At 40.1% G+C, this 22,976-nt stretch overlaps 1 protein-coding gene and 1 long non-coding RNA gene across 2 annotated transcripts in view; both read left to right on the top strand.

Moving 5' to 3' along the window:
- Positions 1–21,112, top strand: part of LOC137040508 (uncharacterized) — a 39,465-nt gene extending 18,353 nt beyond the window's left edge. The window contains exons 2-4 of the long non-coding RNA XR_010897910.1: positions 18,014–18,228; positions 20,242–20,282; positions 20,799–21,112. This is a non-coding gene — a long non-coding RNA (uncharacterized lncRNA). The remainder of the gene's footprint in view (positions 1–18,013; positions 18,229–20,241; positions 20,283–20,798) is intronic.
- LOC137040512 (sodium channel subunit beta-4-like) overlaps positions 1–22,976 on the top strand; it is a 503,850-nt gene that overhangs the window by 188,174 nt on the left and 292,700 nt on the right. The window lies entirely within an intron of this gene.

Here is a 22,976-nt window from a genome sequence, read left to right on the forward strand (position 1 = left end):
GGAGTCTGGGTTTTACAGCCGTTACTTCAATCTGCCAAAGAAGGATGGGGGCTTACGCCCAATATTAGATCTGCATCTCTTAAAGGGGGGGTGAAATGCTGTTTCATGCATACTGATCTTTTTACACTGTTAAAGACTTGGAATCCCATACTAAACATAGACAAAGTTTCAAAAGTTAAGGTGGACGTTTGATGGGAGTATTTCTTTGTCAAAAATACTACTTCCGGTTAGTCATAAGTTTCGGCAAGTTTTTTGAGATCATGCGTCCCCATTGACGTTAGTGGGGGCGGAATTTCCTTGTATGGGCCTTACGGACAATTCTACCGGAAGCGCGTGAGAGAGAGCGAGGGAGAGAGCGAAAGCAACAGCCTACGCCCATCAAAGCGGGGCTTGTAGGATGCTGGACAGGTGACAATTACACATAGCACATAACAATGTCACCAAAAAAGTGGGTTTTTGGTTGCCAGACCAAGACAGTCCTGCACAGATTCGCCAAAAAACCCGCGTTAAGGCAACTGTGGATGTAATTTGCTTTTCCGGATCAGCAACTGAGTTGCGCGAATGTTTATATCTGTTCGCTGCATTTCGGTGCCGACTGTTTCACAAGGCCCAGCTCGACGCCGAATTTTCCCAATCGCCTAATGCTGAAGGATGGAGCAGTCCCAATGTTAGAAGGGTGAGTGAGACTGCTTTTAGTCCGCTTACTGTCTACACAAACCACGCGTAAACACACAAACACACGTGCACAACTGCACTTCCCACATGTACACCTTCAAAGACAAAAATACGACGATATAATTCAAGTATAAATATGTAAATAACACAAGCCGCTAAGCATATTATATAGTTAGTGTATAACTTGTAACTTACCACATACAGACGTCCTGCTCTAGTCGTTTTTGCTGCTGCTCCTGTTCAACTGCAGCCTCTGGGTCTGATTCCGGATCATAGATGTATGGCTGTATCTGATTAAAAGCCATATTTTTATTTTGAATAAAGTTTTTTTCCGCTGTTAGGGATGACACTCGACTCAACACACAGCGCGCTGCTGCACACGTCATTATTTAGCTCCGCTCACACGACACGCCCCCACCCGCTCGGCTTTTTTCGGAAAGACTCGGAACAGCGCATCTTTCTTATATAATTATTAAAAAAATAAAAACTTTTCGGAGATATGCAAGATGCAATGCTACTCTATAGGTACTCAAGATTGACATGACACTGACTGAAACTGAGTGTTTCACCCCCCCTTTAAATCGCTCAGTGGCCAGCTCAAGTTCAAGATGCTCACACTCAGACAGATTGTGTCGCAGATCAAATCGGAGGATTGGTTTGTCACCATAGACCTCAAAGATGCGTATTTTCATGTCTCCATCATTCCACATCACAGGAAGTTCCTGAGGTTTGCCTTCGGGGGAGAGGCATACCAATATCGAGTACTTCCTTTCGGTCTAGCTCTGTCACCCCGCACATTCAACCAAGTGTGTGGATGCATCTGGCACCGTTGCGTCTGCAGGGCATCCGCATACTGAATTATATCGACGACTGGCTGATTCTAGCGAATACAGAACAGATGGTGGTTCAGCATCGAGATGCTGTTCTCGCACACATGTCGAAATTGGGGTTGAGGCTGAACGCCAAGAAGAGTGTGCTTTCTCCGGCTCAGAGAACCACTTGTTTAGGCGTGAACTGGGATTCGGTAATTATGCGGGCGCAATTATCGCCAACACGCATAGCATCGATCCTGGCAGCAGTCAAAGAGCAGAAGCTAGACCGGGCCGTCACTGTGAAGCAGTTCCAGAAACTGTTAGGTCTCATGGCAGCAGCGTCCAACGGGATACCTCTTGGCCTACTGTACATGAGGCCACTGTAGTGGTGGCTCAAAACAAAAGGGTTCTCCCCGAGGGGAAATCCGCTCCGCACAATCAAAGTCACGCGGCGATGCCTACGTGCTCTGGTCATGTGGAAAAACCCGGGGTTTTTATCTCAGGGTCCCGTGTTGGGGGCTCATGTTCGTCGCGTAACGCTAACGACAGATGCCTCTCTCACGGGCTGGGGGGCGACCATGAGTGGTCACTCATCCCAGGGTCTATGGCAGGAACATCAGCGGCACTGGCACATAAATCGGCTAGAGATGCTCGCAGTGTTTCTTGCATTGAAACAGTTTCTGCCCGACCTCAGGGGCCACCATGTGTTAGTCAGGACAGACAACACATCGGTGGTCGCCTATATAAATAATCAGGGGGGTCTGAGGTCCCGTCCGTTGGACAAATTGGCACGTCGGATCCTCCTGTGGGCCCAAGGGAAATTGCTGTCAGTCAGAGCAGTATATATCCCGGGTGTCCTGAATCAGGAAGCAGACAGCCTGTCGAGGCAGGGGCCGAGGCCCGGGGAATGGAGACTCCACCCAGAGGTGGTGGAGCTCCTATGGAAGGTATATGGTAGATCTATTTGCTTCGGCGGAGAATTTTCACTGCCCGCAGTGGTTTTCTCTGTCCCATCCAGCCCCGCTGGGGTTGGATGCCATGGTACAGGATTGGCCGAGGCTACCCCTGTACGCCTTCCCCCCGATTGTCTTGCTTCCAGGTGTTCTGGAGAGGGGACGCCAGGACGGGGCCCAGGTACTTCTAGTGGCTCCGTACTGGCCGACCTGAATCTGGTTTTCGGACCTGATATCTCTCCTGGAAGGCTCTCCGATGGAGATTCCGACCAGGAGGGATCTACTCTCTCAGGCGGGCGGGAGATTCCTGCACCCACGCCCAGAGATGTGGAAACTATGGGCTTGGCCTCTGAGGGGGCCAGGCTCATATCAATCAATCAATCAACTTTATTTATATAGCGCTTTTACAATCACGATTGTGTCAAAGCAGCTTCACAGTGTCAAACAGGATAATATTGCGACAAAATTAGATTTGGCTGTACAGTCGTACTGGAGAAAACAGTAATGTTATTAGCTTAGTTTAATTTATCATATAGCAACAATGTTGGCAGATCAGTATTTAAGTTTATAGAATTAAATAAGACCTAATTCATACATTTTATTTGTATAATAAGTTGAATAACTTTAATCATATTTTTAGTGTCCCCAACTGAGCAAGCCAAGCCAAAGGCGACAGTGGCAAGGAACCAAAACTCCATCAGGGCATGATGGAGAAAAATCAACCTTGGGAGAAACCAGACTCAGTCGGGGTGCCAGTTCTCCTCTGGCCTATTAACACACCGTGTAAGATTATTATTCTGGCAACCTTACAGGTCAGAAATCATATTAGATTGGAATATTCAAAATTTCAGGGTATAACGGAAGAGACAGATTTATTTGGAAATAAATGATGGGATGGTGTGTCGATTACACAAGAGTATGAATACATGAAAGATCGGAATTAGAGGAGGGTCTCTCGGCCGAGGTCGTTGAGACCATCCTTCAATCCAGAGCTCCGTCCACGAGGAAGCTGTACGCTTTGAAATGGAAACTTTTCTCAGCTTGGTGCAGAGAACGCCAGTGGGACCCAGTTAACTGCCCGGTTGGTACAGTGCTGGAGTTCCTGCAGGCAAGGTTCTCGGCAGGGTTGACCCCCTCCACAATAAAGGTGTACGTGGCGGCCTGGGGTGCCTTCCACGTCCCTTTGGGTGGAGTGTCTTTGGGAAGACACCCTCTTATTACACGTTTCCTCCGTGGTACCTTAAGGTGAGGCCGGCGATGCACTCGAGGGTCCCAGCATGGGACTTGGCCATTGTCTTGCGGGGCTTGTCTGAGCCTCCGTTTGAACTCTTAGAGGAGGTTTCGGATAAGTTCCTCACCCTCAAAACTATCTTTCTTTTGGCCATATCATCTCTCAAAAGAATAGGAGGTATTCAGTCCCTGTCAGTAGGGCCCTCATGCCTAGAGTTTGCGCCTGGGATGGTAAAGGCTTTTCTGCATCCCAGACCGGGTTATGTCCCCAAGGTTCCTACGAGCCCACAGGGCCCCGTAACTCTCCAAGCCTTCTGTCCTCCTCCTTTCATGACGTCAGACCAAGAAGACTAAATCTGCTGTGCCCTGTTAGGGCGTTAGATACATATGTCCACAGAGCTGCCTTGTGGAGAAAGACCAATCAATTGTTCGTCTGTTTCGGAGCCCCTAAGGGGGGCTCCAGTGTCTAAGCAGAGAATGAGCAAGTGGGTGGTCGAGGCCATTTCACTCGCTTATGAGGCGGCCGGGTAGCCGTCTCCACTGGCTGTCTGGGCGCACTCTACCAGGGGTATGGCTGCTTCTAAAGCACTTTTGTCGGGGGCTTCCCTCCAAGAGATCTGTAATGCGGCAGGCTGGTCTTCGCCGCAAACTTTCGTCAGATTCTACGAGTTAGATTTGGCATCTACTGTTGGGGCGCAGGTACTCTCGTAATCGTGTGCGCTTCGGCTTCACACATACGAGGCACTTGGTCCCATGGCGATGTGGGTATAAGCGTTCTCACAGCGTTTCGACGCAGCTCGAGTTCCCCGATAGGAAACGTCTCGGTTACGTATGTAACCCTAGTTCCCTGAGGGAACGAGACGCTGCGTCGCCCTGCCATACTCCCGGCGTGCCCGTGATCACTTACTTCAGGCTTTATCAGAAGCTAGTTCCTGTTTGTGTTCGCGGACCTTTTATAGTCTCCGGTCGATGACGTCATCACGTCGGTGACGTCATCACGTCGGCGACGATCGATCTCCCGATGGATTGGTTCTACACGCGCTTCACGACGCATTAACGCAGAGGCGTTCTCACAGCGTTTCGACGCAGCGTCTCGTTCCCTCAGGGAACTAGGGTTACATACGTAACCGAGACGGTTTTTTTTTCAAATCGACCACAATTCAATATTACGATTTTAAACACGATTTTGAAAAAAAGATTTCCTTACACAAATACTTGTGTGTATAATTTTTTGGGATACTGGCTTTGTTGCCAATATTTGCGGTTACAATATCTTTGCATAAATTATGTTGTGAAGTTGGTTATTTCTTTATGGCTTTTTTTCAACTCTTTTCGTATGTTGTGCAGTTCGCAAAAGTCTGTAAGAATCTTTTGCAACATTAAATACGCCAATTACAAATAAATAACTAAAAAATTACCAAAATGCAAGAATGATCATTCATTTACTAGTGTAAGTGGCTATTGATAGTGGATAATAGCATTATATATAATGAACTGACAAGTTCCTGCTGTTGATGCTCGTGCGGCCTCTCGAGGAGAGATCGAAATGTTGCGCCGCTCACACAAAGAAACTGCGTGAAACCTTCAAAATGTGAAGTTTTTATATTTATAACATATGATACAGTTAAACAACATCACGCAACCAATTTTGTGCTGAATTTTTTTTTGTGCTGACACTGATTTCATTTTACAGTCACATAAACAATTAATTAACATCTAGTAACTTACATTTTAGATAAAATATTGAGTGTTTGTTTTTCTATTTCAGCAGTGAAAATAGATCACAGCAGAACCATAATGAATCTCACAGCATACGTTACTGAATGATTCAGTGAATGAATTGGTTGAATCAAAGATTCAATGACTTGCTCGTAAACAAGTTCAACTGCCTCATACTTGAATTAATCCGTTGTTTGAATGAATCGACTCAATGGGTGCTTCCCAATTCTTATTTGTGCATCCTCGTTTCCTTTCCTAGTTTCCTTTCCTCGCTCCTTAGCTTCACCCCTTCAGGATACGAGGGAAGGACGTGAGGAAAAGACGCGAGGATGGAGGAATTGAATCAATTGAAATGATATATCCTCGCTCCCTTTAACGTCACTTCCAAGCGGCGTCAGTTAATGATGACTGCATTGCTGGATGTAGTCAGGATTCTTGAACATTACAGATAACTATTTATATTCTAAGCTTCAAACTCCACAAAATACCACATTTGTCCATATTTGATTTAATATTACCAGCTATTATTAACAACAAATTATTCAGTATTAACTGCTAACTCTTATTAACTAGTATTAGTTTCTATTTGTTTCTCTATTTGTTTCTTTCATTTTCTTGTGCTTTAATATAATTCTGGAACTGTCAGGTGTTGTTATTTGACAAACATTTGTATCTTGTGCATGTAAACAATAATAATAATAATGAAAAATCTGTGGCACGATGTGAAGGGGGAGGAGAATTAATGCATGCATGATGTTTAGTCAATAAAACACTTTGGCAAAGGATCCACCTGTGTATCCTCGCTCATGACTCCTCAGGAAGCCTCCTCGCTCCTCCATCCTCTCCTCACTGTATCGATTCTCAAAAACACTGTATCGATATTTATATATTTATTTATTTACATCCAAGACTCGTGGCTTTGTGTGCGAAAATTAACCACAGACTGTAAAAACCCAACCGCTAGATGGCAGTGTTATCTGGGAACGTAACTGACGGAGAAGCGCAAGGTGAATGTGTGTGTGTGCATTAGCATTAGCAAACCTCACAAGACGAAATAATTATTCCGCTCCCGCGGTTATCAGAGCTGAAGTGCGGACTCAATTTGGCTTCAGCTACAAAGAAGGCACTAAGGAAATCGACATGTCATTTTTTTTGCAAAATAGGCCAAGTTAAAATCCAGTACTCGGGAAACACTGAATCAAAGAGATCGCTTAACATCCCGACGTCATCCGCGTTGCTGAGAAGCGTTTCGATAATATATAGCACATTTTCCTCTCAGTAGCAAAATAAACACACTCCAAAACTGACAGCGGTGGCAGCAGAACGAAATCATCTGATCAGAGCGATGTGGATATGATCAACCCGATCACACATAAATGCATATAAATAGTATGAGTGTGCAATGTCGTGGAATGTACACGCCAAAACTCATTTGTCATATGCTAATATTTTTGTAGACATCTCATGTTTGTGTCAACATACATTTTCATACCAGTCTTAAAATTGTTTCATATCTCCATGACGGAGACGCCGGTACTTACCCCCACGGCCATTTTCCTGTTTGCATTCGCACCGACGGTAGGAATCCTGGTCTATACCGGATGTAGTTGACACGCTGCGTTGTGCCTGCCACAACAACTAGAAGCTGTCTACACTGGCCATTGCAAATCATTTGTCCTTCATGCCAGTGCGTCATAAATAAAACAAGGCATCAGTTTACTGTTGGGATTTTTCGTGTCGCACCACGTCAAATCAAGTGTAGACAAAACCACACCAGAGTTTATTTGGAATCGGAGCGAGACTCATCTTTTCAGCGGTCTCGGCCTACTTTTTTGGTGCGCACCAGTGTTTGAATGGTGTTCACGCTTATTCAAATGAACCACGGTAACAGAGCAATCACACCAGAGTTTGTTTTAATCGAACTAAACGTGACAAACGCACCATTAGTTACCTTAAAAGGTGTTCCTAGAACTAAAATCAGTCCTGGTTATTACCCGTGTAAAAACACCACAAATCTGGTTATTCCGCAAATAGCGATAGGAACTATGAAAATGTTCCTCTGGTGTGAAAGCCCCTTATCGTTGTGATTGGTAATTAGCTTGTAATTATGTATAGCTTATAATGGTTAGTTGATAATTCTTAATGAGGCTAAACTCATTCAGTAATGAATTATTACCTAACTAGGAAGTATCTCAGTTCTAAACTTGCTATTACTTACCGATTAGTTAATAATAGTATCTGAAGTGTTAATCTACAAATTTTTCCTGCATTACTTCCTGCAGTTAGCTATTAATGACGGACCATTATTCTACCTTTTTACCAGTTTCTTACATGAATCAAGCATTTTTACACACCTTTGATAATCAGCTGTACAGTCAGGAATTCAGATGCGTGCTTGATGAAGCAGCTGAACTCTCCTGCATCATAATGAGTGAGATTATAGAGTTTGATGGAGAAGTTTCCTCTCTCATACTCCAATGGCAAAGTTTCAACTCTGTTCTTGTACCGAGGGTCCTGTCGCTCTACTGAATCTTCACCCTTGATTATATCATACACATTCTCGCTGCCATTGTGCCTCCAATGTACATCAGTGTCTTGAGCCTTAAGACCGTGTTCAGTGGAAGAACACGGCAGGACAACATAACTGCCAATAACAGCTTCTACTGAGACCTGCGGAGACACTGAAATCACAGAAACATTCAAACACAGTCTCTAGGGCTGCAAGATATGAGGAAAAGTTGCAATATGCAATAACATTTTTTAATATTGCGATGACGATACGAATGTTAGCTATACTGTTCCCATAGTGCTTTGCAAACATAGAACCTAAACATTGAATAGCCTACTGAATAATTCCTACTGAATAAAGAAATCAAATAGATAATTGTTTACATTTTCTTATTGAACAAACTGCCGCTCTAGGCAGTTCTGCCGCTCTGTCGGGTTTTTAAGGTAGGCGGGTTTTTCACGTTTTATGTCCTGCCGCTATGCAGGCTCTTTTATTGTATATGACGGTGTGAACAGCTCAATAGCCCCATTTTAAAAGGTTTAATGCAGGCCCCGTCCATTGCATTGCGATTGCAAGAAGGATCAACAATGAGAAAACTGGAATGTGCAGTCAAATGTCCCGGTGTGTATGCTGTTTAAACGAGTGTCCTCACCGTTAGGCTTGTTGTATTTTAGTAATAACTTGATGGTGGAAGAGCAAAAGTTTAAACGAATGTCAAAAAAAAAAAAAAAAATGGGGATTTTATTTTTCTTCTTGCCGCCCTAGGCTGCACGCGCCAGCCCTGATTATAACTATAAGAAATTAACGTTCAGTTTCCCCTTCTTCTTTTAAAATATTTTCTTGTAAACTCTTTAAAAACATCTCTCTTTGAATAAAAGATGTGGGGAAAAAAGCTCTTTTAAGTAAATAAATAAATATAAATAAAAATGGCCATTTAAAATAACTGTAATGGGTCTCACTACTACAATCCTTAAAGGGGGGGGTGAAATGCTGTTTCATGCATACTGATCTTTTTACACTGTTAAAGACTTGGAATCCCATACTAAACATAGACAAAGTTTCAAAAGTTAAGGTGGACGTTTGATGGGAGTATTTCTTTGTCAAAAATACTACTTCCGGTTAGTCATAAGTTTCGGCAAGTTTTTTGAGATCATGCGTCCCCATTGACGTTAGTGGGGGCGGAATTTCCTTGTATGGGCCTTACGGACAATTCTACCGGAAGCGCGTGAGAGAGAGCGAGGGAGAGAGCGAAAGCAACAGCCTACGCCCATCAAAGCGGGGCTTGTAGGATGCTGGACAGGTGACAATTACACATAGCACATAACAATGTCACCAAAAAAGTGGGTTTTTGGTTGCCAGACCAAGACAGTCCTGCACAGATTCGCCAAAAAACCCGCGTTAAGGCAACAGTGGATGTAATTTGCTTTTCCGGATCAGCAACTGAGTTGCGCGAATGTTTATATCTGTTCGCTGCATTTCGGTGCCGACTGTTTCACAAGGCCCAGCTCGACGCCGAATTTTCCCAATCGCCTAATGCTGAAGGATGGAGCAGTCCCAACGTTAGAAGGGTGAGTGAGACTGCTTTTAGTCCGCTTACTGTCTACACAAACCACGCGTAAACACACAAACACACGTGCACAACTGCACTTCCCACATGTACACCTTCAAAGACAAAAATACGACGATATAATTCAAGTATAAATATGTAAATAACACAAGCCGCTAAGCATATTATATAGTTAGTGTATAACTTGTAACTTACCACATACAGACGTCCTGCTCTAGTCGTTTTTGCTGCTGCTCCTGTTCAACTGCAGCCTCTGGGTCTGATTCCGGATCATAGATGTATGGCTGTATCTGATTAAAAGCCATATTTTTATTTTGAATAAAGTTTTTTTCCGCTGTTAGGGATGACGCTCGACTCAACACACAGCGCGCTGCTGCACACGTCATTATTTAGCTCCGCTCACACGACACGCCCCCACCCGCTCGGCTTTTTTCGGAAAGACTCGGAACAGCGCATCTTTCTTATATAATTATTAAAAAAATAAAAACTTTTCGGAGATATGCAGGATGCAATGCTACTCTATAGGTACTCAAGATTGACATGACACTGACTGAAACTGAGTGTTTCACCCCCCCTTTAAGGGCTCATAAAACCAGCAAAAAAATATCTGCCCCCTTGAAGTTGCCACCACTGTTCCGCATGTTTTACACAGTACCTGTGTTTGTAATGTGTCATTTATCCTAAATCCAAAATAATTCCATATAGCTGAAGTTTCCTCTCTTCTTTCCTTCCTTCGCCATCGTATTTGCTAACGGCACAGTGTCTCAACTAAATTGACACTTCACAAATCAATCTGAGTGTAGCTGACACTTCCTGGGCCTTCACCTGATTGGGCAAATAGTATGAACGGGCCAGCCATGTCTTCAGGGCTAAACGTGATAGTTCAAACGTTTATTAGGCTATTTATCGCATGTAATAAACTGTTTTCCCTTATTCATCGTGTTAGGCTGTCTGTTGCGATGTGTTCATCGCGCGAGTTCATATCGCGATGAAGATGGAAATTCGATGTATCGTTCAACCCTAGTCTCTAGCATTAATATATATCTTTCTGATGTGTCGTTCAGATGCTCACCTTTATTTATCAGCACTGCAAACACACAGATAACACGGCATCTGCAGAAACAGAAAAACAAGCTCATTTAACTTTCTTAATCGCAACCATTACTTCATGGCGTTGGCAATGGTCTTGCTTAAGATGAGTGAGTTCTGCACATGACCAATCACCAGTGATTATTGTAAGAAACATGCTGCTTAGAAAGGCTGTCCGATGTGCAGAAATACCAACAGCCAGCCAGATGGACGGGAAAATGAAAAGCATGATTTGTTTTGTGGGATGAGGGAGGGAGATCCTGTCAATCCCCATGAGATCCACCAATAGCAACCCCTAATGATTAATTTGGACAAAAATCAAATCCCTCCCTTTTTTCATATTTGAGTATACGTTTCACTTGGGTATACGTCACAGGAAGAAAAGTTTATCACAACATCAATTTCATGCCGAATTTCTAAGACCACCTAAATTAAAATTCAAGGGAACGTCATTTAATATAATTTTTTAGGTATAAATTACCATGGAGAACATACATACTGTAAGAAAAAGTTTTATAATTTTTAGTGAAAGGCAGCCCAAAATTTGAAGCCTAAAAAAGTTCATCAATCCATTATAAAATTAATGCAGTTATGCTTTTTCAGTAAGTTGAATACGGAAGGTGGCCCGGTGAAAGCTAGATATTATACTTTACAAATTGTTAAATATGAATATTTTTCTTACACAAACCCATCATTTAGCTTCAGAAGGCCTTTATTAACCTCCCGGAGCCATTTTGAGCAAGTTAATAATGGATGTATACACTTTTTTGGTCTTCAAATTTTGGGCTGCCATTTACTGCCATTATAATTTATAGAGGAACCACGGATAAATTATTTATATAATTGTCAATTTTGACTTTAAGTGGGTTCGGGTTCGCTGGTTACACTCACAGAACATCACTGTGCAACTAAACTGTTAAAATGCACCAATTTACAACTTAAATTACAATATTTTTCGATGCATTTCCCATTAATATGTTATGCATGCAGTAAAATGTTTAACTCATCACAAAATATGATTAAGATGTAAATTCTCTTAAGGAAGCATATTTGCCCATATAACGAACTGCAAGATTACGCCACTCAAATAACTTTTAATTAAAACTATGATATGCAATGTATGGGACACAAAAGGTTAACATTTAAAATACTAATGCTAACTGCTAATGAGTACGTAAAAATAACAGTTACAGACAGTTAAACAAAATAACAGTTTATCCTCTAGATAAACCTGCTAATTATTAATTATCAATGGTAATTGTATTAATGGTGTACAAAGGGTTTTCTTGTTAATTAAATCTTAGTACGCAAATGAGAACCAAAACAAACCAGGCCAAATGCAAGTACCACCTACACAAGGATTTAGGGGCATTTCCGGGACTTGCTTTTTGTAAAAACAGAATTTAATTCAAAAATGGTAAACATACCCGATGGTCATGGTGCCGCGGTACAATTTATACACAACTATATTTAAGAAATACTACTTTTTTTACCGACAACTTATGCGTGAAATACCAAAATATCCGAGCGTTCTCTTCTTCTTGTAGATTGACTGCCGGTTGAATATGAGCTAGCGACGCCTGCTGTGCTGGAGTGTTACGAAGATGGAAAATTAAAATCTACTGTAGAGAAATATATATTTTTTTGTCTGAGTAGGCCACTTTTTCATGTATTTGTCTTTACCACGGTAAGAAAAATATAAAGAACGGTGGTTGTATTTTTAAATGCTATGTTGACATTTTTAGGGCCCAAGCCCTATTGTTCTTCTAAGGACAATTTAGCTTTTTCGACTATTCGGGCACTTTCGGGGCCCTTATCATGCTCGAAAACTCTTGAAACTTTGCACACACATTGGAATCTGCGGCCATCAGGGCCGGACCAAAGCTGGTACCCGGGCGTGGCAGGGGGGCTCGACAGCGCCCCCTAAAGTGGGGTCTGAAAACATGGTCTATAAATCAAACACACTTGCACGTACATATATGAAACTCGGTACACATATAGAGCTCATCGGGCCAAACAACTTTCGTGCTCTAAGTTATGTGTCAGCCCAACAGGAAGTGAGCTATTATGGGTTGTTCGGAAAACGCATGCTCTGGAATTTGCGATACTCCTCCTAGACGATTAACCCGATCAGCACCAAACTCGGTCAGCATGAAGGCAAGACAATGAGGATGCTAAATTGCGAGCAACTTTTTGATATCTCAAACGGTTTGGCCGTGGCGAAGAGACAAATTTATGGTGAGAAAAGGGAAACAGGAAGTGTGTTATAACTTCTGCATTCATTAATTCATTTTGATTAAACTTCAGCTGTGTGTTCGTTGTAAGAGGCCGATCACATGGATATGACTTTTGTGAGTCAAAGTTATAGCGCCACCAACTGGCAGCAGGAAGTGTGTCACTTTCAAAATGCTTTGAAATCACCATCTTATTTTTACCCGATTTACTTCAAACTTCATCAGTATAATGTCAAAACAAAGCAGATATAAAGCTGGTAAGCACTTCCTGATATTGTATATACTGTTGCCACAGCAACACATCAAACTATAACATTCTTTTTCGCTGCTTGTGAGACTCTTAAAATGCTTCAAATTACATGAAACTCAACACACACATCAGACATGCTGTCCAGTAGATATGGGCAAAGACTTAAAAACGGGCATGGTGGAGGAGCTCAGTAGCGCCATCTTTTGACAAAAGTAATGCAATCTTTTGTCAAAAGTGGGGGGGTTAGTTTTATCTTCAGTCACCAAACTCTATATATATATTGTTCTCTTTGAGCCGAACAACTTTCTAATTTACAGTCATTAGCTCCAACAAACAGGAACTCAGATATTTAGGGCTTAAGGTGTGAGGACCTCACTGTAATTGCTCGAACCATCATTTTTCTTTTCCCAAATTAATTACATTTTTGAGGGCCTAAACACGCATGAAAACTCATGAAACTTTGCACACACATCAGAAGTGGTGAAAACATACATCTGATATGGGTTTCAGAATTAGGTGTGACAAAATGGTTCGATAGCGCCACCTACAAAATTTAAATTAAGCGTCATTCGTGCTACGTTTCATGTATGAGTATGAAAATTCAGTAGACGCATTCAACAGCCCAATACCTACAAAAAAGACCCAGGGCGCCAAAACTGAAAAACCAACAGGAAGTGAGATATTTTGAATTTTCTTTGGTAAATTGGTGCAGTTTTTGCCATTGCCAGACGTTGTACTTTAACAAACTCCTCCTAGAGATTGAATCATATCAACATCGTATTTGCACAGTCTAATCTAAAGGCCTTTGTGGTGTTAAATTGGGAAGATCTTGAGTTTTCCCTGAAGGGTGTGTCCTTGGCGGCCTCACAAATGTTGATGTTTCGCCATGACACAGGAAGTTGCTGTACCTCAGGCATACAATGTCCGATCTGCCTCAAACTTCACATGTTTGACAAGAGTCCTGGCCTGAAGACATCTACATTCCAATATTCAGTCAAAGTTATAGCGCCACCAACTGGCAGCAGGATGTGTCACTTTTTGAAACATTTTTGAATCACTGTCTTACTTTTGAATCACCCGATTTACTTCAAAGTTCATCAGTATAATGTGAAAACATGACAGATATAGACATACGAATAGATTCCTGATATTTTATATACTGTTGCTATGGCAAAGTGTCAGTTTAATGATCTTTTTGGGTGTTTTTGAGACTTAGCATGCTTGAAATTGTGTGTGTGTGTGTGTGTGTGTGTGTGTGTGTGTGTGTGTGTGTGTGTGTGTCTTATACATGGGCTTTACAGAAGGTCATTTGCTGTTTTTGAAAAGAGACATGTCTTAAAATTAATTATTCGCCAATAGCGTGCCAGGTGAATAAGTTAGTCTGTGATTTGTTCCCGCAAAAGTGTAACAGAAGCAGTAGAAATGAAGGTACGGGTTTTCAGACTGTGTTGAAGGGCGAAGTCAAATCGCTGGCAGATCAGGCTGGGTTTACCCAGTCCGTCTAAGTAAATTTTATAATAAAGTTTATAATAAACTTCCATAAAATTTAGACGCGCATCTTACTCTTACCTGACACTAATATTAAAATAATTGCTGCAGTTTCGCGAAAAGCGAAAGCTTCAGTTGTTGAGAGGGAGACTGCAGGCTTGGTTCAAATCGGTTCAAATCAAGCCTGCAGTCTCCCTCTCATTTACTGAAGCTTTCGCGCCTCGATCGCCCCTCGGTGACCGGTCCCAGTATAGCCGCCCCTCTGAGTTTTCTAATGGACGCGAGGCAAACTAAACAATAAAATTACACTTCAAAAATTTTCCCCCAAAGTTAGTTTATGTCATTGAAGGCAGTTATCATCATGATGATTTCATTTCAGGTGTTCGTTTTTAAAATAAGTTTAGTTTGAGTTAGTTATTTGATGCTATAAAAAACGGGGGATGTGACGTCATGATTGACAGCTGAGACTGACGGCTTCTCTGAGTGAAGTTGTCACTGAGGCACTTACAGACTTTTTTCGAAATTTTTGGGAGCAGATTAGAGCTTTACCTTTAATTTCTACATTTCCATAACTGTTTATTTCACACCAACATAATTAATTGTTCTGCATCTGCGAGAGTGTGGGCGGGCTTTTGATATCGCAGCTGTACTTCCTGCTCTACTTCCTGCGCTCTACTGCGCAACTCCGGTCCCGAAATCGCTACTGCGCAGACTCGGTCCCAAGATGTCAGCGCCGTGCACCCCCGCCTGAAAGCTTCAAATATGGCAAGCGGAAACGGATGATGTCGAGTCGTCCATATTTTTTTACGGTCTATGGTTCAAATGCAGCTCCGCCTTGCTGGAATGCTATGCGGCAGGTTAAAGTCGCTTGACGTCACCCATGGGAATAAAGTCCCATCAATAACATACTGCAGAACCCATATACGTCACTCACAACAGTCTGAGGACAACAGCGCCACGCCACAGTCTCATGCTGGAAGTGGGCGGAGTTAATGAAAACTAAACAATCGGCATAGCGGAATAAATTTGGCAATGCTGAATTTATTATTTATATAGAATGCACAGTCAGTGTTTCAGTGACTGTCCAAAGCACGTAAATATAAAAGTGTGAAATGTTACTTTACCTGAGGTTAAAAGTGTGTTTAGAACGACAATAAGCTCAGTGTGAAAAGTCCTATGAAGTGCTTGCCTTTGATTTCTGTATACATTTTGAACTGAAAATGGTTAATTAATTTAATTGTGACAGGGTATGATTTATGTCAGACATATAGACATAAGAAACTGAATTTCACAACTTTATTATACATGCTACATCCTGACTTCAACACACTTTCATTTATTAAAAATGAAAGATGGTAAGGAAGAAATGTCGATGTAAACATTTAGAGCCATGTCTCTGGACCCATAATAAATTACTAAAAGGGGTATTGCAGAACAGATGTCCCAACATGGTGCCAGTCAATTGTTCCCCTTTTGCTTAAGTAAACCCATCTCACTGCCAAGGGATCCAGTACTCATATATATATAATACTGAAAATATGTTTTTATTTTGAAGAAATACCGTTCTTTTGAACCTTTTATTCATCAAATATATACGGCAGCAGAACTGTTTCCAACACTCATAATAAATCCTCATATTAGAATGATTTCTGAAGGATCATGATTACTGAAGACTGGAGGAACGATCCTGAAAATAAAGAAAATAAGTAATATTTTCTTATTATTACTTATATAATACAGAAATAAATGATAATTTAAAGTATAATAAATTGAAAAACAAATATTTTAAATTGTAATAATATATCACAATATTTAAAAAAAAAAATCTGTATTTTTGATCAAATAAATGCAGGCTTGATGAGCAGAAGAAACTTCTTTCAAAAACATTACAAATAGTAATGTGTCCAAACTTTTGGCCTGTGTATATATAGTGACACAATGAGAGGTTCAGGATCTTAGAGTTGTGCAGGTTCCCTGGAAAAACACCACTTCAACTGATTCTTTAGTATGCAGGCGTGCAATTTTTAATGATCAAACAAAAGAAAAGCAAACTTAAATATCAGCTCACGACAAGACAACATAATCTTTCCTTGGCTCACGATCTCCCTCTCCACAGCCACACACACGATTATATCCTGTTCCTCGTCTTATTAGCTGCACCTGTTCTCTCAGGCAGCCTGGGTTTTGTAGTCCTTAACAGGCAGCCATCTTGGCCCCACGTGGGGTAACCTGGGAAGGGTAGTTTTTACAAGACGCCCTCTTGCTCCAGCCATCTTAGATCAATGTATCTGCCTTCTACAACACGCCACAATATCTTACACATCAACATCTTATGATGCCACAATATACACACACACACACACACACACACACACATACACATATACGCATATATATGTATATGCATATACTTTTAAGCATATAGATAAAAATGTAATGTCAATCAATGATCCATTAACCTTTTATTTCTAAAGCTTATGACAAATTTGAATTGTGTTGATATAATGCCTCTATATTTGTGACAATATCTAACAAATGACCATGCTTGAGTCACACACAGACTTTAACATTCAGCTTAAAGATTTTTTTTTTTTTTTTTTACACTTAATAAGACATTTACAAGTTCATTTGCTGTCATTAGTGGGGTTATACTGACAAAAGACAGCAAATAAAATGGTCAAATAAAGCCAAAAATAAATAAAACGAAGTTATGATTGCCCTGTGTTTAATTTATTCGTTCTGCAATGCATTCTGGGAGTACACTTCTTCAGCTCACAGATTTCACCATTATGTCGACACAACTTTTGTGGTTTAAGCAAGGACAACTTGATCCAATTAAGCTTACGTAATTGAGGGTTAAGTGCATTCACGCTAGGTGAACTACTAAAAATACGTTCACTTTACTTGAAGAAAACGTGGAAACCGATTGCACATAGTGTTTTAAGTCGCCATAGCTGAAAATGACAGATTATGTTGAGTTTGAAAACTCTGTTGAGTATAGTATTTAAGATGTTTGCATATAAAATAACACTGTTAAATGGAACTACTCAAGTATTCTTATGATTAAAAAATCTTAAGTAAGGTTAGTAAATATCTAGAGTATGTTAACTAGAATTGGCATTAAACTAACTTGATATGTATTACTTCATTCACTTGGGAGGTGTAAGCTTCTTGACTTTTAGCTGAAGTTTTCCCTTTGAGTTTGCTGTGCAAATATCAGGCAAGGCAAGGCAATCGGTTTCCAAACTTTTTTTTAAAGTAAACTGAACTTTTGTCTGGTTTTTTTTCTCCAGTATTTACATTGCTCCATAGACTAAAATGTAGAACTAACATCTTCTTGTAAACACTAAACATTAAGTATCGCTGACTTTGCATATGTGCATTATTGTACAGTCTTGGAAGTTTCCACAGTGTTAAGTGTTGCTGCATGTCTTGTATGATTATTCTAGTTCTATTCATGCTGTACTTGTTCCCAATTGTTTTTCAGATCAGATAGGAATGACTGAGAGACATGTCACAGCAAACCATGAAGGTCAACACAACATACGGTGGCTGAGTTTCATGGAAACAGTGGGTGGAGTCTATCCACTTCAGTTAAAATGTGAACAGCTGCAATAAACAGAAACACTGAAGAGGGAATGAAAGGATGATCGTCATGGCAAAATTAGATTGTGGCAAAGGAAAAAAGTAAATTAACTTAAGGTAAGTCATATCTCAGAGTTGTGATTCTTGGCAGAGAACAGCAGTTTATTTACTCTCTTTTTTGCATTTCTGTTGCTATATTTTTATTCTTCTAAAAAGTTTTTTTAAACGAAAACTCAAAGAAGCTGTGATTTGAGTTTATTTTTTTCTTAGCTTGATGCAAATATTAGTAAATTTGTCAAGATAATGTTTTATTTGCAAGAACTGTCATATTTTTAAAGTTTAGACAAAAGTCAGCTTCTGACCCAGGAGTCTTGAATATATTAAAGTAAATTTGAGACAATCCAATGTGACCCTGGACCACTAAAACCATAAGGGTCCATTTAATGTATACATCATCTGAAAGCTGAATAAATAAGCGTTCCACTGATGTATGGTTTAGGATGGGACAGTATTTGGAATTACTGGAATCTGAGGGTGCAAATAATATAAATATTAATAAAATCGGCTTTAAAGTTGTTCAAATGTAGTCTTTACAAATGCATATTACTATTAATACGTTACTAATACTATTAGTATTAATACTATTAACCCTTGTGTGGTGTTCATATTTTTGTTACTCAGCCAGTGTTCGTGGGTCTGGTGGACCCGCTGCATTTTTGGGTTTTTAATTCAACTCAAACTAAAATGTTATGTTAAAATACTCAACAGATGTTTACTTCATCCCAATTACAAGCAATGTAAACAGCATATATCATTAATATTTTCTCTTTACCTTTGTTAGATCACATTTAAGAATTGCAACCTCGTGTGGGAACGGCAGGGGTAGAAACAAAACTCACTCTTGTAGCTACTCTCTCACACTCACACACAATCTCTCTCTCTCACACACACACTCATGCGCGCACATACACACACACGCACGCAAAATGATCATAATGAATCGTATCATTTTTCTTGATAAAAAATGAAAACGGGTCCAACAGACCCGAACACCATACAAGGGTTAATTAATACAATTTTGATGCATTTATGGTAGGAAATTTTCAAAATATGTTACTTAATGTCCTATGATTTTTGGCATAAAAGAAAAATCGATAATTTTTGGCTATTGCCACGAATATACCCGTGCGACTTATGACTGGTTTTGTGGTCCAGGGTCACTTGTTCACCTAGTACACTGTAAAAAAAAATTACATTAAAAATTTGAGTTGATACAATGAAGGAAATTTGTTTAATAAATAGAAACTCAAAATAATATTGTATCTGAACCACATAAAAAAATGTGATAAATCATGAAAATAGCACTATTTAGCATGGTTCACTGCGTCATCAGAAATAAAACACACACAATTACCCAATATGCGTACAAAATCTTTTAATAATCTTTTAATAAAGGCTGTCGAATCTCAAAAAAAATGTCATTGTATTAACTCAAAATTTTAATTTCAATGAACTAAAAATTTTAAGGCAACCAGGAAACTTTTTTTCTAAATAATTTTTTACAGTGTAGTGTTGACGTCATCTGCGTCTGACGACACTGAACACATCCGTGCGGAAGCAGAAGAGTTTACGATACAAAAATGTAAAAAAGTAGTATTTCTCCCTAATTAAAGATTATTGTGTTTTATATAAAACACTATATTAATAATATTAGGGCATCATGAACAGGTATGTTTAATGGTTTCTGGTATTTGGACAAACATGTGGCGCTGAAGTCCTTCTGATGTTTCCATGCTCATATTTGCATTTGGTCTGTTTGTTTATTTCCTTATCTAGCATTAACAGGGAAACCTTTTGGATGTTATTAATAGATTGAAGGTGCATTCGATAGTCCTTTAGGTAGAGTTAGCATCACTTTTCTCTGTGTATACTTTTACAACAATGGTGTTCGACGCTGCACTGCAGGCTATCAATGTGAGTCAGCAGCATTGAGTAAGGTGCATTCAGAGCACTGAGTTTGCTGAAGATTTGTGGGAATCAAAACCATGACTTTTGTGTTGCTAGTGTGATTTTCTATAGGCTACAGGAATTTACATTCAGGTTTTGTTTTGTTTTCTTCTGTTTTTACAGTTGGTGTTTCATCTTTGTATATGCAGTGCTGATAAATAAAGGTGAGCAACTGAACAACACATTTGAACATACATTTTTATACAAACGCCACATTCAAATAATATCTCTCTGTCGAACACGATTTAGTCATGGACAGGGGTTCAACGTCTTGAAACGAGTAAAACCACGTTTCAGAGCAGCACGCCCATGGGCGAACAGATAGGCACGAGTGCATTTGCTATTTAAACAACGTGTGAATATTAACTGCCTCGGGCTGAATCTAGCAAAAAACACTCGTGACGTGTCTGGCATCACATTGCCCGGGTGTATGACAGGGCGCTTAATTTGTTGGATTTGTTATTTAATTTGAAGAAGAAGCAAAATCGAGTGGCTTTTTTTTTTTATCAAGCTAAGCCAAAGAGTAACTTTCAAGTAAATTTAACCTGAAGCAAACACATTTGAACCAGAAACAATGGTGTTGAATCAAAATGATTTACAGATTAAAAAGTAAACAGCATAAAAAATTCATATTGTTAATTGCAATCTGTATTTACAGTTATAGTTTCTCTTTTTTTCAGTGTCTCCGCAGGTCTCAGTAGAGGCTGTTATTGGCGGTTCTGTTCTCCTGCCGTGTTCTTCATCTGAACATGATCTTAAAGCTCAAAACACTGATGTACACTGGAGAGACAATAAAGACAAAATTGTGTATAGTATAATTAAGGGTAAAGATTCAGTAGTGGGACAGGACCCTCGGTACAAGAACAGAGCGGAAACTTTCCCATCGGAGTACGGAAGTGGAAACTTCTCTCTTAAAATCAACAATCTCATTCACAAGGACACGGGAAAGTATAGCTGCCTCATCACTCTTTCAAACAAACAAGAGACTGTAATGCTGATCATCAATGGAGTGTAAAAAAAGTTGTTTCATTAAATCTGAATTCAATAATTTAATGATCACAAATAATGTTTCAATCTGAATGGATCTGTTGTCTTTATCACTGTCCGGTAATGTTGTATTTTTCTTTACCTTTTTTGTTGCAGAGTCTGCAGACACCGTGGAAACCTCATTTTGCTCACCACTCTTTTGCTCTGGGTTGCATTGTGTTACATATGACAGTGTAATGTAATGGTATGATCATATAACTTTTTAGAAACAGAATAAAGCTGCCTTATTCCATTTTTTTTTTTTACAATTAGAAGGAAAGAGATCACAAAATTTCCATGCAAGTTTCACTTTTGACTTTCCTTGTACTGTTTGCACCGCATTATTCTTATTAAAGAATGTATAACTGAATAAGATATTAACTCACTGAAACATTATTTTTTGCTAAAGGACAAATTACTCATGTTGCATTTCTGTACCACAAGACTTCATCATGTTGTGTTTGCTGTTGTTAAATCTATTTTGAGTTATTTGTGAATTATTTGAGCTTTTTTAAGATTAAAACTTCACATTATTTTCAAAACTATGATTTATTCATTCTTGATTACACACCAATGAGGTAAAGTCTTATCTAAAATCTTGTAACGAAGTTCGACTGAAGAGGCGAGGTTGAGAACCCAAGTGCAGTTTATTGACGCTTAACATAAATCCAAACATAAACAAAAGACTTGACTTGATCTTGACTTAACGTGACAAACTTGACTAGACAAAACACTCACCAACAGCGGGTAGTCCATGAGCCCAGGCCACAATTTTCACTAATTGGTACCACCCAAGGTGGCAAATTCTAGTTTGATTTTTTGTTTTAATCCATATCTCTAGATGATATTACAACATGATAACCTTTTGTTAGTGGTAGCTTTGTCACAAAAAATAGCCTTCAATGACACTAACCATTAAGCCAAAGAATGAAAAAATCTTGTAACTATTTGAACAGAACATGTCATACAAAGAAAAAACTAAATAATCCTACCTTGTTTATGAACATATTTGGTCATTGCAAACTGTTTCTGTTTATTCATTATCATCATCATCATCATCATCATCATCATCCTCATCATCATATTCAACCTGTTTCATGACATTAGTATCCTCCTCATCCCTCTGATTGCAGCTTGCACATTTCTGTGCACTTTAATTTGTTGGCAAGAAACAGTCGGGAAGCTTGCAGATCTGTGAACACTTGAAGGCCATAAGCTCCAAAACAGCCATTGGTGCTGGGTGTCCCTAGCCTAGAAATCTAGACGCACCCTAGCGGCAGCAAATCTTATCTGCCTGTGAGTGTCGTCTAGCAACTCTCAATACCCTTCTGAGCTGTAAACGGCAAACTCGTGACGGTCCAATCACATTGTGTATAGAGTCGCTGGGCGGGGCGTAACATAATGACGCCAGAGTTGCGCTTGCGTGCTTCTAGTAAACACAGAAACTGGCGAATGGCGGTCTTTTGAATCAGCTTTGACCGCAACTCTGGAAGACTTGGAGTTAAGCTTTTCTCTGAGAAAAGAACAAAGAAGTCATTCTTAAAAAGGGAAGATGTGTTCGGAGCTTTGCCGACCGGATATTGTGAATGTTTAATCTATCAACTAGCTCTGTTTCACCTACGTTGCTCTGGTTGGTTGTAGCGCTATCCTTTCGCGTGCAGAGGGAGTTTGAAAGACAACCGTTTTTCCCACCCCTCGGATTGAGCCCTGTCTATGGTGAGTTTCCAGACCAAACATCTTGATGTGGGTCTGGCTTGTCAGGCTAGGGGGTCCCCACATCCAGTCCCACATCTATTCTGTTGTCACCTTTCCTGACAGCTGCTCTCCTGATT

The sequence above is a fragment of the Pseudorasbora parva genome, chromosome 14 (genome assembly GCF_024679245.1).
Source record: "Pseudorasbora parva isolate DD20220531a chromosome 14, ASM2467924v1, whole genome shotgun sequence".
Classification (NCBI taxonomy): Eukaryota; Metazoa; Chordata; class Actinopteri; order Cypriniformes; family Gobionidae; genus Pseudorasbora; species Pseudorasbora parva.